Source organism: Thamnophis elegans, chromosome 7 (assembly GCF_009769535.1).
Source record: "Thamnophis elegans isolate rThaEle1 chromosome 7, rThaEle1.pri, whole genome shotgun sequence".
NCBI classification, from domain to species: domain Eukaryota; kingdom Metazoa; phylum Chordata; class Lepidosauria; order Squamata; family Colubridae; genus Thamnophis; species Thamnophis elegans.
Window position 1 is genome coordinate 28,126,054 of NC_045547.1, and position 15,552 is coordinate 28,141,605.

Genomic DNA, 15,552 nt, shown 5'->3' on the forward strand with positions numbered 1-15,552 from the left:
TTATACTGTATGTGCTCAAGGTTGAACTGTTGAGTTCCTGATGCTTGTGAAGCTTTGTTGTCTTCCTATTGATTTTTTCATCACCAGGCCCGGTAACATAATCAGGTCTAACCTTGCTTAGCTCTTTGAAGATCAGCCTAAGATGGTTACCATTTGAACTGAACTTCTTCATAATAATGAAGGTTAATATTAAATCTAACTGACCAGTGAAATTTAGAAATGCTAATTTAAACGGGAATAAGATTTGGGGAATATTCTTAAACTTTAAAATCATATAGGCTGCAGTTTTCTACATAAAGGTAAAGGTTTCCCTTGCACATACGTGCTAATCATTTCCGACTCTAGGGGGCAGTGCTCATCTCTGTTTCAAAGCTAAAGAGCCAGCACTGTCCAACAACGTCTCCATGGTGATGTGGCCAGCATGATTAAACGTCGAAGGCATACGGAACACTGTTATCTTCCCACCAAAGGTGGTCCCTATTTTTCTACTTGCATTTTTTAAGTGCTTTTAAACTGCTAGGTTGCCAGAAGCTGGGACAAGTAATGGGAGTTCACTCTGTTATATGGTGCTAGGGATTTGAACTGCTGACCTTTCTGATCAACAAGCTCAGCGTCTCAGCCATTGAGCTATCCTTCAAGTTTTCTACATACACAAGATCAAATAAACAAACATAGAATATTTGCACATTCATTTATCTAAAAGAATCCCCATATTCCTTATTATGAACCTTGCATCATTGCTTTGCCTCCATCCTATCTGCATTAGAAGTTTAAGATTAAATACACTATAGTTAGATTCATTAACTGTTGTTAGACTAAAATGGAATGGACAAGTTTGTGGTTCAGTGTCTTGTGGGAATCCTGCCGTTGTATTAGCACAATCTGTGAATTAAGCCATCATGTCAACTCATAATATGTTTTCTCTATTTAGGTTTACTATATTATATGAATTCCATATTTTTATGAAACTAGGCTTAGAGTTTAATATGTTGCATTAGCGCTATACAATAGTAAAAAAAAAATCTGGTGGAGGAAATCAAGTTGCAGATTACATTGTAATTTTTCAGTTATAACATTTGTATTAGATATTTATTTTTCATTTGAATTTCACTTTCAGCACATGCAAACTAACTTCTGAGTATTCTCTGGCTCAGAGAACAGCCTGCAGGATAAAAAGAGAAATTAATTGCATGTAGATGTTTAAACTGTTGTCATTCAAGAAACCTTGTTCAATTCATTTCTGCTAAATATTTTATTTGTTGTACCAGGATAACAAAAACAAAGAAAATCCTTGTTCTAAAAATACACAACTTTAAGAAATCTAAAACTGAGACACAACAGAATAACAGAATTAGAAGGGACTTTGGAGATCTTGTAGTTCAACCCCTTGCTCAAGCAGAGGACCCTATAATACCATTTCAGATAAATGATTGTCCAATCACTTCTTAAAAACCTTCCAGTAAACCTAAAAACCTCTACACCTTCTAAAGGCAAGTCGTCCCACTGAATAATTGTTCTGTCAGGAAAGTTCTCTTTATTTCTAGATTAGTTCTCTCCTTGATTAGTTTCCATTAGTTTGACGACCTTCTGAAACCTAAATAATAAGAAGCATCTGTGCTGCATAAATCCAGAAGGCCATTAGATGGAAACAAAGAGGCAGTTTTTCATAGCTCAAATACTTAGTCTTAATTATTTTCTGATAGTACCTTATTTAAATTATCGCATTCCTAATTTTCAACTTGGAATTTAGTATGTTGGACCAACCCATAAGAATCATCTTGAGCTTATATTTATTTAGCAGTGAAAGGTTTAGTGCAGTAGCTCACTGCTATTTTTCATTAGAGATGGGTGAATGGATCCAGTGATAATTTTAGAGTGAAACTCATTACATTTCAACCCTCACAAATATATATTTGGGTTTTATGATGGAATGATGCATTTTGACACCACATAGCCATCTACCCACAAAAAGCTGTCCATTGTTTTTAAAAAAGAAAATCATCCAGGTTTTATGAGGTTTATTTGTTTGTTTTCTTTGCTTTTTTTCCCTCCTGCTCAAAGACATTTGTTTGAGGACAGCAATCTTTTGTAAATCAGAGATCAAAAACAAAAAGAGAATATTTGGAAAGAGACAGGGAGATAGGCTTCCTGAAAGAGTACATTAAGTAAACTATATAAAAAATAAAGTTAAAAAACAACATTTCCTGGGTTTTTGTTTAAAGCAGGATGGCATGTTGGGAGATCTAACCACAGATGTTTGAGTTCTAAACTGAATCTGAAATTTACAACAAATTTTCTTATCTACATTTAAAAAGGGAAATGGTCTGAATTCTCATTGTTTGAGTTAATGCAAACCCATTGATATAATTTCATGGTTCTTAAGAATTATGTGCTTCATTAAAGTTTTTAATTCCATTTTTGTCATTGCATCTATATCATAGGTCTATAACTGGTGCCCTATGAGATTCCAGTGTAATCCTCAAAGATCCTAAATTACCTCATCCTATCTGTCCACTTTATTGCTCATCATATGGGTTTACTGGCATTCTTCTGTTGCTGCTGGCTCTGTAACTTCCCTCCCGTTCCCTTATTTTACTTTGCCTTACCTTATATCCCTCTGCCTTCTCTCTCTTGTTGTTGTAGTTTTTTGCTACTCCCTGCTTTAACTTCTCTCCTATTCTATATTGTTGCCTGAACTATTCTTTTTTCTTTTGCAACTATTTCTAAATTGTAATGCAACTAAAACATTACTTGCTTTGTCATCCTGCTTTCACTGCTTTTTGGAAAGATTACTTTTTGGCACAGCATTCATTATTTACGGCTATTGTGAGAAGGATTCAACAACTTTAAAAATGGAAGACTGACATCCCATAGCAGAAACCGCATGTGTGGATTAGAGTGACACAAATTGCTATTGAGTTGGGAAAAGAAAAGAAAAAAGGAAATGAAACAACTCATAACAGGATGTAGTTTAAGACAAATCAATGAATGTCAAAGCTCCTAATCTATGCCTGGGAATCAATGGTTATGTTGGGCAGTCAAAGGTGCTATCAATGCCTACCCTACCCCAAGCTTTGGGTGTGTTCCTCAAAACTTGTTGAAATTCTAGGAATGGATAGCTATATACTGTAATTGATATCATAATGGAAGATGGTATACTTTTCGATAACAATTGATATTATCACATATATGTTTATGATGTTTATATTTTAACACTTTGGACACCTGGAAAACACACTGTTCAAAATAGAAATGGAAATGGAATGTGTGACATAAAACAATAAAAATATTATTTTAAAAAACTTGTTGAAATTGCTGTTGCGTTTTTAATGTGATAGAAGGCAGGACTTATTAAATGCATAGAGAAAGTTAACTCAGTATTAATGTAATATTAATTTTGTAAGGTCCCAGATCTGTCTATTCCTTTGACCCAGCTCTTCCTATCTTTTGAATCAAGGGACCTGACAAGGCATCTCAAAGGCCAAATGTAACCTCTCAATTTGTCTCAGTTAAACACTGGACTGCATTTTCTCCCCAGCATGAGATGTAACACATGGAAACTCTCTATGGTGCAAGCTTGATGTGATAACCATGTTCAAATGTTCAACTTAAAAAAAAAGTTTAGTAATGTGAATGCATAGCTGTGGGAAGTTAAAACTCAGCCCTCTCCTAGAAAAATGAAATATCCTAGGAAATATTGAAAAGGCAGAATATTATATTTTCCTGGATGTGAAAAGGGAGAAACACATTTTAAACACAAAATAAATTCCTGCAGCTTCCTGCCCATCTCCTTTTGTCAATGGGCCATTAAGATGCCCAAGCCAGTCCTTTTACATAATAAAAAGTTCTCCACTTTAGCTCCAGATGATGGAATCAAGGCATTAGCCCCTTACCCAACTCACCACATGGCATCTGAGAATTCAACCAAACTTGGGACTCAAAACACAGCCTAGAGAGTTGTCCCTGCATGGCCCCATGGGAGTCTGACACCCAATCAGAATACATTTCTTACACAGGAACAGGAAACAGAGAGGTGGGGCTGAACAGAGTATTAAAAACCCAGCAAGCCCCCCCCCCTCTCACTCTCTTTTTCTTCTTCTTCACCTGGAAGCATGTGATCACCTTTTTCCCCAAGACCTCAAGCCATGTGGTCCTGTCCACCATTAAACCATCTTTCTAAGCAGCCTCCATGTTTCCAGTGTCTTTTTCCCACTTGGAGCCGAACCCAGAAGGACATTTCTTCCAACATAGCAATCTCTTTTAAATCCAGTCAGGATCATGGCACTGAAGAAGAGATTTCCAAATTGATTCCAATAAAATCTCTTTGTAGGACCAAAGGTTTGCAGGACCAAATTTGCATTCAGTGTTTCAGTAAATATTGGAATTACAATGCTCTTACCAATTCCATACACCCCAATTAGATTTCTCTCTTTTAACACATTTTTATTAAATTTTTAAAAACTTGAATAAAAATAAAAAAGAAATAGAGTTAAAAGGAAGAAAAATCAAACAGAAAACAAGATACGGGTGTGATAAGAAAAAGGAAAGAAAAAAATGAATGGCTTTTAACTCCCTTGGTACAGACATAAGAAGAAATACATCCAACTCTTACTCTAAAATTAACAATCATCTGCATTATTTCTGTAATTACATATATCCAAGTTTTTACATCTTCAGCAGTATCTATTCTTGCTTTCAATTTGTTAATTGCTACTACAAGCTTGTGAATTTTATTTGACACATCCAGAAATTTGGTTCATTCAACAAATTTTAGATCAAAAGTTATATTGTTGATCCATTCAAAGATTGATGTTGTTTCTTGAACCATTGTATCAATGTTTCACATTCAGAAAAATTAACGTCATATGAGTGGGTGAATTTGCATGCTTCAGCGATCCACATTAATATAACTACCAAATAAATCTCTTTTCAAGATCACAGTGTTCTATTCCCCTATCTCCACGGGATGAAAAACTGAAAGAGACTTTATAAGAAGCTGACATTCTAGGTCAAACATAAAAGTACAATAAGGTCACCATCTGTGGGGTCATTAAAGAATAAGTTTACCTTAGATGACTCTGTGTACCTTATGGGAAATTATTCTTTCAGTATTTTTGTATCCCAGTTATACCCTAATGACATGTGACTTAGATATTTTTCTTGTATGCATTGTTTATTCAGTTGTTTTACTTTTTAAATCTGCATGTTTTTTTTTAGAGTTTCTGACTTATTTACTGCCCTATAACATTACATAAGCACAAGCTGTACAGACACCAGATTTAATTCCAGAGCTAGCCAATCTCAAAGTGTGCAGTTCAACAGTCACATTGCACAATCATTGCTTTGCAATACCTGGTTACAGGCACATGATTAATTGACATGTTAAATTGAAGGACAAAGTCATTTGAGGCCATTCAGAATAAATGGTCTGGAAGACAACACAGACAACTTTTAAAAAAGGGGATTTTTAAAATAAAAATGAAAATTTGGCAGCTATAAGTGGGCTCACATCTTCTTAAACATGTATCTGGAGGAACCATAACATGGTTCTCTTTATGACTATGAGACTTGTAATAATAAAAATAAAAATGAAGCTGAAATGAAAAAGCTTGTAATAACAGCAGAAGAAATGGAAAAAACATTAGGAAAGAACAAAAATTAGTCTGCACCAGGTGAAGATGAACTACTTGGTTTTGGTTGAAACATCTGACTGTCAAGATCCCTTCTTTGCCAACAACATACTGCAAGGAGGGGAAATTGAAGAATGGTTAACATCTGATAAAATCTACCTGATAATGAAAGCAAAAGAGGCAACATGAGACAACTACATACCATTTAGCTGTTTACCAAGAACTTTCAAATAGTTAAATGATGTGGTACCTGATGCTGTCCCAGGATGCAGTTGAAAACAAATTCTTTCCATTTGAGCAGAAAGAAAACTGCCCAAACAACAGAGGAACAAACAATTCTAACTGACAAGATGATTTTGGAAAACTGCAAGAGAAAGAAAAGCAACTTGGATGTAGCTTGGATTAATTACAAGGAGGTATTTGACTCCCTGCCACATAATTGGGCAATCAAGTGTGCCTAGAAAAGCTTTGTGCAAAGATCAACGGCACAATGAAAGATGTAGTTGATGGTCAATGGTCATACAATCGGGAACTATTAATATCAAGAGAGGAATCTTTCATGGACTTTTGCTATCATCACTGTTGTTTGCTATTGCACAGTTTCCTTTGTCAATAATACTGAACAAGTCAGGCCAAGCCTATCAAAAATCAAAAACATCTGCCAGGTTATCCCATCTCTTTTATATCAATGATCTAAAGCTATGAGGAAAAACACTATCTGAAAGAGAACCAGTGGTCAACACTGTCTGTAGACACAGCTAAGGTAGTGCAGTGGAGTTTGGACTGGACAAATGTGCCACCCTTATCAACAGAGGAAAAATAGTGAAAACCGAAGGAATGAAGATGCCCTATGGCCATGATGGCAAATCTGTGCCATGCGGAGCCATATCTGAGGGCACATGAGGCGTTGTCCTATGTCAGCTCCACCGTGCATGTGCGCACTGGGCAGCTGATTTTTTGGCCTTCCTGAGGGCGGTGGGAGGTCGTTTATGCTCCCCTGGGCTCCAAGAAAGCCATATGTGCATGCACAGGGGGGCACAATGCGGTGAGGGGCATTTAATTTCAGGTGTGGGCACATGCGTGCACGCTTTTGGCACCTGAGGGAAAAAATATTTGCCATCACTGTCCTATGAAAATACCTCTAGAATCAATCACTACAAATACTTGGGCATCTTTCATGCTGATAATGTGAAGCACTCCCCCAAAAAAGAGCCAAGGTGGCGCAGTGGTTAAATGCAGCACTGCAGGCTACTGCTAGATCAGCAGGTCAGCGGTTCAAATCTCACCGGCTCAGGGTTGACTCAGCCTTCCATCCTTCCGAGGTGGGTAAAATGAGGACCCAGATTGTTGGGGGCAATATGCTGACTCTCTGTAAACCGCTTAGAGAGGCCTGAAAGGCCTATGAAGCGGTATATAAGTCTACTGCTATTGCTATTGCTATTGAAGCACACTGTAGTGAAGAAGAATGTTAGAAGTGAATAGATCACAAGAGTGAAGAAGTTCTTAAAGTTCAGTCAGTGGTGGAAATACCCTCAAGACAATTAACACCAGGGCAATTCCAGTCATTAGCTAGGTGGATAAAACTGCCATATCTAGTCTAAACATTTGGCTGGCTGTATGACTAGCCATAAATATTTCCTCCCCTATTTGGGTGTTTATAGAAGAGTTATGATATATAACTGGACAGGTGGTGGTGGGAGGGCAGGATTTCATCATTACTTTGTTCCTTTATTACATCCATTATATTATTCAGCCTAATTCCTGGCTAATGTATCAATCTAGGACAATGGGGACCAGTTTTAATTTATGGAATTGTTTGTAAAAGCTTAACTTGTCCTGGTTAAGTCATCAGACTAAAAACTGGGGGTCTGTGAGTTCTAGTGCCATAATAGACATAAAGTCAGCTGGGTGACCTTGAGCCAATCACTTACTCTCAGCCCTAGGAAGAAGAAGGCAATGTCAAGTCATTTCCAAAATTGCGTCAAGAAATCTGCAGCCAGTCACCAGGAATCAACAATGATTCAAAGGCACCCCCCCAAAAAAGTCTTTACAACAGTGACTTCAAAAGTATGTTTTTTCCTTCTAACAATGCAAAGTAACTGTTGCTGAAATTTGAAGAGCTGACTCTTCTTATACTAATTTTGATTTGTTTTAATAACCAATTTAATTTTATTTGGTTTAATAAAAATGTAATTTAATTACTTAGTAATTAAAGGATATTAATTAGTTTATATTGAACTTGTTAGCATTATTCTAAAACAACCCAATTTGGGCTCACCTACTCCCAGGATGGAGGGCATGAATCTTGATATTAAATTTTCATGTTATATTTAAGGATACAGTAGGTGGGTTCATACATGGCACTAGCAGTGTGAGGCTGCAGACTCAAGCAAAAAATCTAGGTGCCACTGAAGAGCAGCAAATGTTTCATTGTTTAATTCCTTACTCCCTCCTCCGGTGGTAATCTTTACTACCACAGGAGGAGGGAGGCATATAGGACATTTTGATCTACATTCCAGAACAATTTGGCTGTATTTGGAATTTCCACTTAATTTGAAACAGAGCCTGCCTGCTTCTCTGTTTGAGACATCAAAATGTTTTAGACACATGTTTTGCTTAACAATTGGGCTCACTCATAGTTTATTTTATTGCAGTGAGTGTTATGAATGCCAACTGTCATTTATGATTTAGTATGTGTGTGACTCCAGCCCTTGTAGATTATTCAGCAGATCAACTTTAAAACATAATATGGTGTATCATTATATAGATACTTAATCAGTGCCCAATTAATACTTTCATTTTTGTTTCTGTAACATTTCTTTTAGTTCCCCTTTGATATTATCTAAAAAGGCAATGCATCAAAGAAGACTGGCAAGAAGTACAATGAAGTCAGACTCCAAAGCATAAAATATGATTTTCCTTCATCTCTTAACATCAGCAAAATATATCAGAGTTTCATTCTTTGTCATATTGTTTATCCTTTTGGAAAGAAACACAGGTATTTATCTTTTGATGGTAAATGTCTTCATATTTTGAAATGAGGGGACTGTGCTTTCCTTCATATTTGTTTAACCTATGCACTTATGAGATCTCTTTAGGAGGCATATGTACAATATGTAATACAATACAATATGTAATATTATAATATAATATAATAATATATAATAACAATAAAGCATTTAGAGGCTATCTATTATTAATTTACTCTAACGTGGTTTGAAAGGCAAAATAAAATGCAGTAATAATCCAGAAATCGGTGGGTCACTTATCAGTATTTCTCCCCCTAGGGTTGGAAAAAGCATTCTGCAAGGGAAATTGGAAAATCTGTGTTGTCCCATTTCTGAGAAAAACAGTTAGGCAGAACTAACATTTAAAAAGCCCATTCCCCAAAGAAAAAAGAGGAAAGACTATGAATTTATTGTACCAAACACCACCAAAAACGTATATCTCAAAATACTTCCAAACTGTCTTAAAATCTTTCTCGATCCTGAAACATTCATAGATAAATTATTATTATTATTAGTTTATTAGTTTATTATTTATAGGCCGCCCTTTTCCCTGAGGGGACTCAGGGCGGCTTACAATTTATAGGGAGGGGAATACAAAACAATAAGACATAAACAATACATAAATTAAAATAGAACACAACATTCATTCATCATTCGGGTGGGGACGGATTACGATCATTATCCCCAGGCCTGACGGGATAGCCAGATCTTGAGGGCTGTGCGAAAGGTCTGGGTGGTGGTGAGGGTACGAATCTCCACGGGGAGATCGTTCCAAAGGGTCGGAGCTACTACTGAAAAGGCTCTCCTCCGCGTAGTTGCCAGTCGACACTGACTGGCGGATGGAACTCGGAGGAGGCCTAATCTGTGTGATCTAATAGGTCGTGAGGAGGTAATTGGCAGGAGGCGGTCTCTCAAGTACTCAGATCCACTACCATGGAGGGCTTTATGGGTGGTAAGTAGCACCTTGAAGCGCACCCGGAGATCAACAGGTAGCCAGCGCAGCTCGCGGATGATAGGTGTTATGTGGGCGAACCGTGGGGCACCCACAATCACTCGCGTGGCTGCATTCTGGACTAGCTGAAGTCGCCGGATGCTCTTCAAGGGCAGCCCCATGTAGAGCACGTTGCAGTATTCCAGCCTAGAGGTCACAAGGGCTCGAGTGACTGTTGTGAGAGCCTCCTGGTTCAGGTAGGGTCGCAACTGGCGCACCAGGCGAACCTGGGCAAATGCCCCCCTGGTCACAGCTGACAAGTGGTGGTCAAAGGTCAGCTGTGGGTCCAGGAGGACTCCCAAGTTGCGAACCCTGTCTGAGGGGTGTAAAATTTGGCCCCCCAGCCTGAGTGATGGAATACTAGCCAAATTATTGGGAGGGAAACACAACAGCCACTCGGTCTTATCCGGGTTGAGTACCAGTTTGCTAGCCCTCATCCAGTCCCGAACGGCCTCGAGACCCCGGTTCATCACGTCCACCGCTTCATTGAGTTGGCACGGGGCGGACAGATACAGCTGGGTATCGTCCGCGTATTGGTGGTATCTTATCCCGTGCCTCCGAATGATCTCGCCCAGCGGTTTCATGTAGATGTTAAATAGTAGGGGGGATAAGACCGAACCCTGCGGCACCCCATATGTTAGGGGCCTAGGGGTCGATCTCTGCCCCCCAACCAATACCGACTGCGACCTGTCCGAGAGGTAGGAGGAGAACCACTGCAAAACAGTGCCTCCCACCCCCACCTCCCGCAGTCGTCGCAGAAGGATACCATGGTTGATGGTATCGAAAGCCACCAAGAGGTCAAGGAGAACCAGGATGGATGCATGGCCTCCATCCCTGGCTCTCCAGAGATCATCGGTCAATGCGACCAAAGCGGTTTCTGTGCTGTAACCAGGTCTGAAGCCGGACTGGAAAGGGTCAAGGTAACTAGCTTCCTCCAAGGACCGTTGAAGCTGGAAGGCCACCACCTTCTCAACAACCTTCCCAACAAAGGGGAGGTTGGAGACAGGACGGTAATTGTTGAGAACGGCTGGATCCAGAGATGGTTTCTTCAGGAGGGGTCTCACCACCGCCACTTTAAGTGCGGAGGGGAAGTGCCCCCCCTGAAGGGAGGCGGTAACGACCGCCTGTATCCAGCCTCGTGTCACCTCACTGCTGTTGGCAACCAGCCAGGAGGGACACGGGTCCAGTACGCAGGTGGAGGCACTCACAGCTCTCATGGCCTTGTCCACATCCCCAGGGGCAACATCCTGGAACTCAACCCAGGGGTGGTCTGCCAATTTATCCTCTTGTGCCTCGGCTGGATCTGCAAAGGTGGAGTCCAAATCCGACCGAAACCGAGCAACTTTGTCCGCTAAGAACTGGACATAATCCTCAGCCCTACCCTGCAAGGGGTCCCCCGTATCCCTCCTATTTAGGAGGGAGCGGGTTATCCTAAACAGGGCGGCTGGGCGGGACTCAGCGGACGCAACCAAGGTGGCAATATACGATCTTTTTGCTGTCCTCAGTGCCCTGATGTACTCCTTGGTGCAAGTTGTTAAGAGTGCTCGGTTCGATTCGGATTTATCAGACCTCCACAGGTGCTCTAGGCGTCTCCTCCGGCGCTTCCTCTCCCGGAGCTCCTCGGTAAACCAAGGAGGCCTCCGGGATCCACTGCCTTGGAGCGGCCGTAGTGGCGCAATCCGGTCAAGAGACTCCGATGCTGCCGAATTCCAGGCAGCAACCCGAGTCTCCACCGGACTGTGGGCGAGAGTATCAGGAATAACCCCAAGCTCCGTCTGGAACCTCAAGGGGTCCATAAGTCGCCTCGGGCGGAACCACCTGGTCGGTTCCTCCTCCCTACAGTGGGGGTTTGGCCTCCGAAAGTCAAGCCTCAGTAGGCAGTGGTCTGACCACGACAGGGGTATGATCTCATTACCCCTCAGACCAAGATCATAACTCCACTGCTCCGAGAGGAATACGAGGTCGAGCGTGTGACCCGCTGAGTGAGTTGGGCCGCGGATTACCTGGGTCAAGCCCATGGCTGTCATGGAAGCCATGAACTCCTGCGCCCCATCAGAGTGTTCACCGAGCGAAGGCAGATTGAAATCCCCCAGGACCATAAGCCTGGGGAACTCAATTGCTAGCTCGGCTACCGACTCGAGGAGCGAGGGGAGGGCTGCTGCAACGCTGTTGGGAGGCAGGTACGTTAACAGCAAACCCACTTGACCCTTGAGGTCCAACTTCACCAGTAGGGACTCACACCCGACAAGCTCCGGAGCAGGGATCCTACGAGGTACTAGAGACTCCCGGATAACAATAGCCACACCCCCACCCCTTCTCTGGGCTCTCGGCTGATGAAGCACCTGAAATCCTTCTGGGCACATCTCTACGAGGGGGACTCCTCCCTCCGGGCCCAGCCAGGTTTCAGTAATACATGCCAGGTCTGCCCTCTCGTCTATAATTAAGTCCTGGACGAGGGGAGCCTTGTGAACTACAGACCTGGCATTTAGCGACAACAGCCTGAGACCAGGGTCCTGATCACTCGCGCCATCTGGCCTCGGAGTGGAACTCCTAGGGCCGGAAGGAGGGATCTCTGTGATGTAACGAGCCCTCCTTCCCCGGTAATGGCCTGCCCTAAAGTCCCCACCATATCTGCCCCTCCCCGTTATGACCGTAATGCTCCGGCCCTCTCCCGTGTCCATGATCCCCCCCAACCACCCCGGTGACCCCCACATTCCCCGGCAGGTCCTCCGAATCAAACATACTCATTCACTCACACAAACAGTCCCCACATAATAATTAAAAACACAGAAAATACAGCGGTAATAACAATAAAAAGTGGGATCATTCACTCAATCGCACACATATCCCATACACTCACCATACAAGTTAAAAAATTGCGCAACTGTGCAAGTTCATACAAAGTTTGTGCTAATATGAGGGAGGAGGTCTTAATGTTCTTTCTAAATTCCTTCCCACAAGGTGCATTTAGAATTCATTAGAATTCTTTCAACATTTATTTTGTTATATTTTTTACTTGGTGCTACACAGTCATGTCAGCCATCTTGAATGTTTTACAGTCACTCTCCCCTCCCCCCATGGATGTCCCTGGTATTAGGTTTTGCTGCGATTTGTTCCACAAGGTGCTTTTTCAAGAGGCAACTGTTTTTGTTTGAAGATGTTTCACTTCTCATCCAAGAAGCTTTTTAGTATTTTAATATTAAGGCAGAAAATCCAATACACTCTAAATATTAAAATCCTCCCTGCCCAACCACCCCCAACATTAATATAATATAACAATATATTAGAAGAACTAATTATTTTAGAATATACCAAAGGCTATTTGCATTAGCTATCTCTCTCTTATATAAAATAAGCCCAAGGAAGAAAGAAATCTCATTTAAAGAGATATAAAAATTATTTAGTAGTATAAATATTCTATAAAGTCAGGCAGTTGCTATCAACACTGGCTTTGCCAGATATGGAAATCTAGAACTAAACCCCACAAGTCTGCAAAGGGGAAATTAATGGAACCCAGCCTGTAAAATGAAGATAGGAATGGCAAGTGGAAGAGACAGATCAGGACTTCAGCAATGACTCACGATGTCCTGCATCTTTCCATTCCTATAAAATATAGAAAAATATGTTTTGCTTCCTGGGCTTTTTTCCAATAGCTGTCCTACAATTTCCATTACCAAAAATCTGCCGTCATAAAGGGATAATTAATTTATAATATAAGTGGGTATGCTGATCATAATGGAACTCTACATTTTTCCCACAAGAATGATGCCGTGCCAATTGAGAAATGGGGACAGGGGAAGATCTATGGGGAAGACTTTCTTTTTTATATATATATTTTTATTTTTGAATAAGCACAAACAAACAAGACACAACAAACGCCATAAAAACATCCTCCATTACAAATTGTAAAAAGTGTGTCAATTGGTTACAAAGAACTTTTGTGCATCCCTTCCACTGTCATCACCTATGATTCATATCAAGTTATATATTTTACATCAGATATATTTATATATATTACTATCATCATACCTCATCCTTCATATGACTATAGTTGTTTTAATGTCCCTTTATAACAAATATTCCAAAGTTTAAAACAAAACCACATAATGACATTCTATTATCTATTTTCAATATCATCCAACAACATTATATCTTTATAACACATTCAAAATAGAAATTAATTATGTTTGATAATAAAAATTTTGCACCTCTTTTCTTAATCATTGTTTACAATTTATATCCAATTTCCCTTTTATCATGTCAATACAAATATTACATTATTATCATTATCAGTCATTTATTTAACAATAGTTTGACTAAGTTTATTTACTTTTTCCCCTTTTTTTCACCATTTAGAATTTCTTCTCATCAAACCAATACATATGTATACATTGTTATCATTATCAATTATTTATCTAACTTTATCCATCATTACTTCATTTTTAACATAATGCTCTAATTTTAACTAACTTTAACTAGTGTTTTGTTATTAGTTTTCATATCTCAAACACTGTCTTTCCAGTAATAGTGTAGTCCTATTTCTTTTGCCATTTGTGGAATTAGTCTTCTGGTTATTTCCTTAATCAAATTTGTGTGGACTTCTCTTCGCAACTTGTTGCTTGTTACATATCTTGTAAAATCTTGAGACCCTCTATCAGCTTCTTTAATCAGCTTATCTTTGGTTATCAGTAGTGCTTTTGTCAAAGTTTCTCTTCCTAAGTCCATCAATTCTTCTCTTTTTTCTTCTTCTATACCTTGAAATCTGGAGTAGAGCACCTTTCCATCTATCTTCCCTTTCCATATTCCACTCTTTCCATCTCCAACCACACCCAGTTCACTGTCAATATCCACAGTTATCTGGGCTCTTTGTTCATTTTTCCCTTGGGTTTTTTTGAGCTCTAACCTCCACTTTTTCCATTTGCTGGATATCTTCCATTTTTCCATCAGGTTTTACCACATTACAATTTATATTTTCAATATTTTCCAATCTCTTCTCAATTCTCTCTGTTGTTTCTAATAATTTTTGAATTTTAAACATAATATGTTGTAATGTTATGGTTTCTTTTTGGTGTTGTGCCATCCTTCCAGTTAGTAAACATTGCCACTCTAGTTTAAAAACTAGGTTTTGTTTTCACTTCTTTCCAGCTACCAAAGAGCATCGAAAGAGCACCTGTATAAACAACCCCTGCTCTTCTCCTTATCTCTTCTATAAACAAGCTGAAGCCTTTGACATGCAAGGTCAAAATGATCAAAGAGAAAAAAGAAAAAGCAATGTTTCCAGGACTCAACCTCCAACCTCCAAGTGGCAGTGTAACTTCTTTTCCCTCTGAGGTTACTACCCTCTTTATATTCCTTTTATATCTTCTTTATGTTTCAGGCTTAGAGGAAACAAAATTCTTAAATGAAACAAAATAAAAAGAAAAAATCCATCCCAATCAGTATTGTAGAAATAAAGAATACATCACAAGAGTGAAGTAGTTCTTAAAGTTCAGTCAGTGGAGGAAATACCCTCAAGGCAATTAACACCAGGGCAATTCCAGTCATTAACTAGAAAAAGATTTAATCCATAGATAAAAAAAGAAATAGGAAGAAGAAAAACTGATACTTTCACTTTAAAAAGTAGAAAATATTTACAAAACTTTCATCCATGGAGGAAAAAATTTAAAAGGATAACACACTGTCCAATAATGCTTAATTTTGCTGCTTATTTTCTTTTCTTTATCAGTTTTTAACTTCAATCTTTTTTGGGCAGTCTTTTATAAAAATAAGATTTCCTTACCAGATGAACACACTTTCTCTTTCCGGTTTCCTCCCATTGCGGAGCTGTCTCAACTTCAGCAGCTTGGGGCTGTGCTTATGTCACCAGCAAGAAGAGATTCTCTTGGATCAATCAGGGACTTTGTGGTGTCCCTGAGATCAGCAA

At 39.6% G+C, this 15,552-nt stretch overlaps 1 long non-coding RNA gene across 1 annotated transcript in view; it reads left to right on the forward strand.

Annotated features, from left to right (window-relative positions):
* LOC116510899 overlaps nt 1-8,697 on the forward strand; it is a 33,031-nt gene extending 24,334 nt beyond the window's left edge. Inside the window, exon 4 of the long non-coding RNA XR_004255697.1 lies at nt 8,456-8,697. This is a non-coding gene — a long non-coding RNA (uncharacterized LOC116510899). The remainder of the gene's footprint in view (nt 1-8,455) is intronic.
* The last annotated feature ends 6,855 nt before the right edge of the window (nt 8,698-15,552 follow it).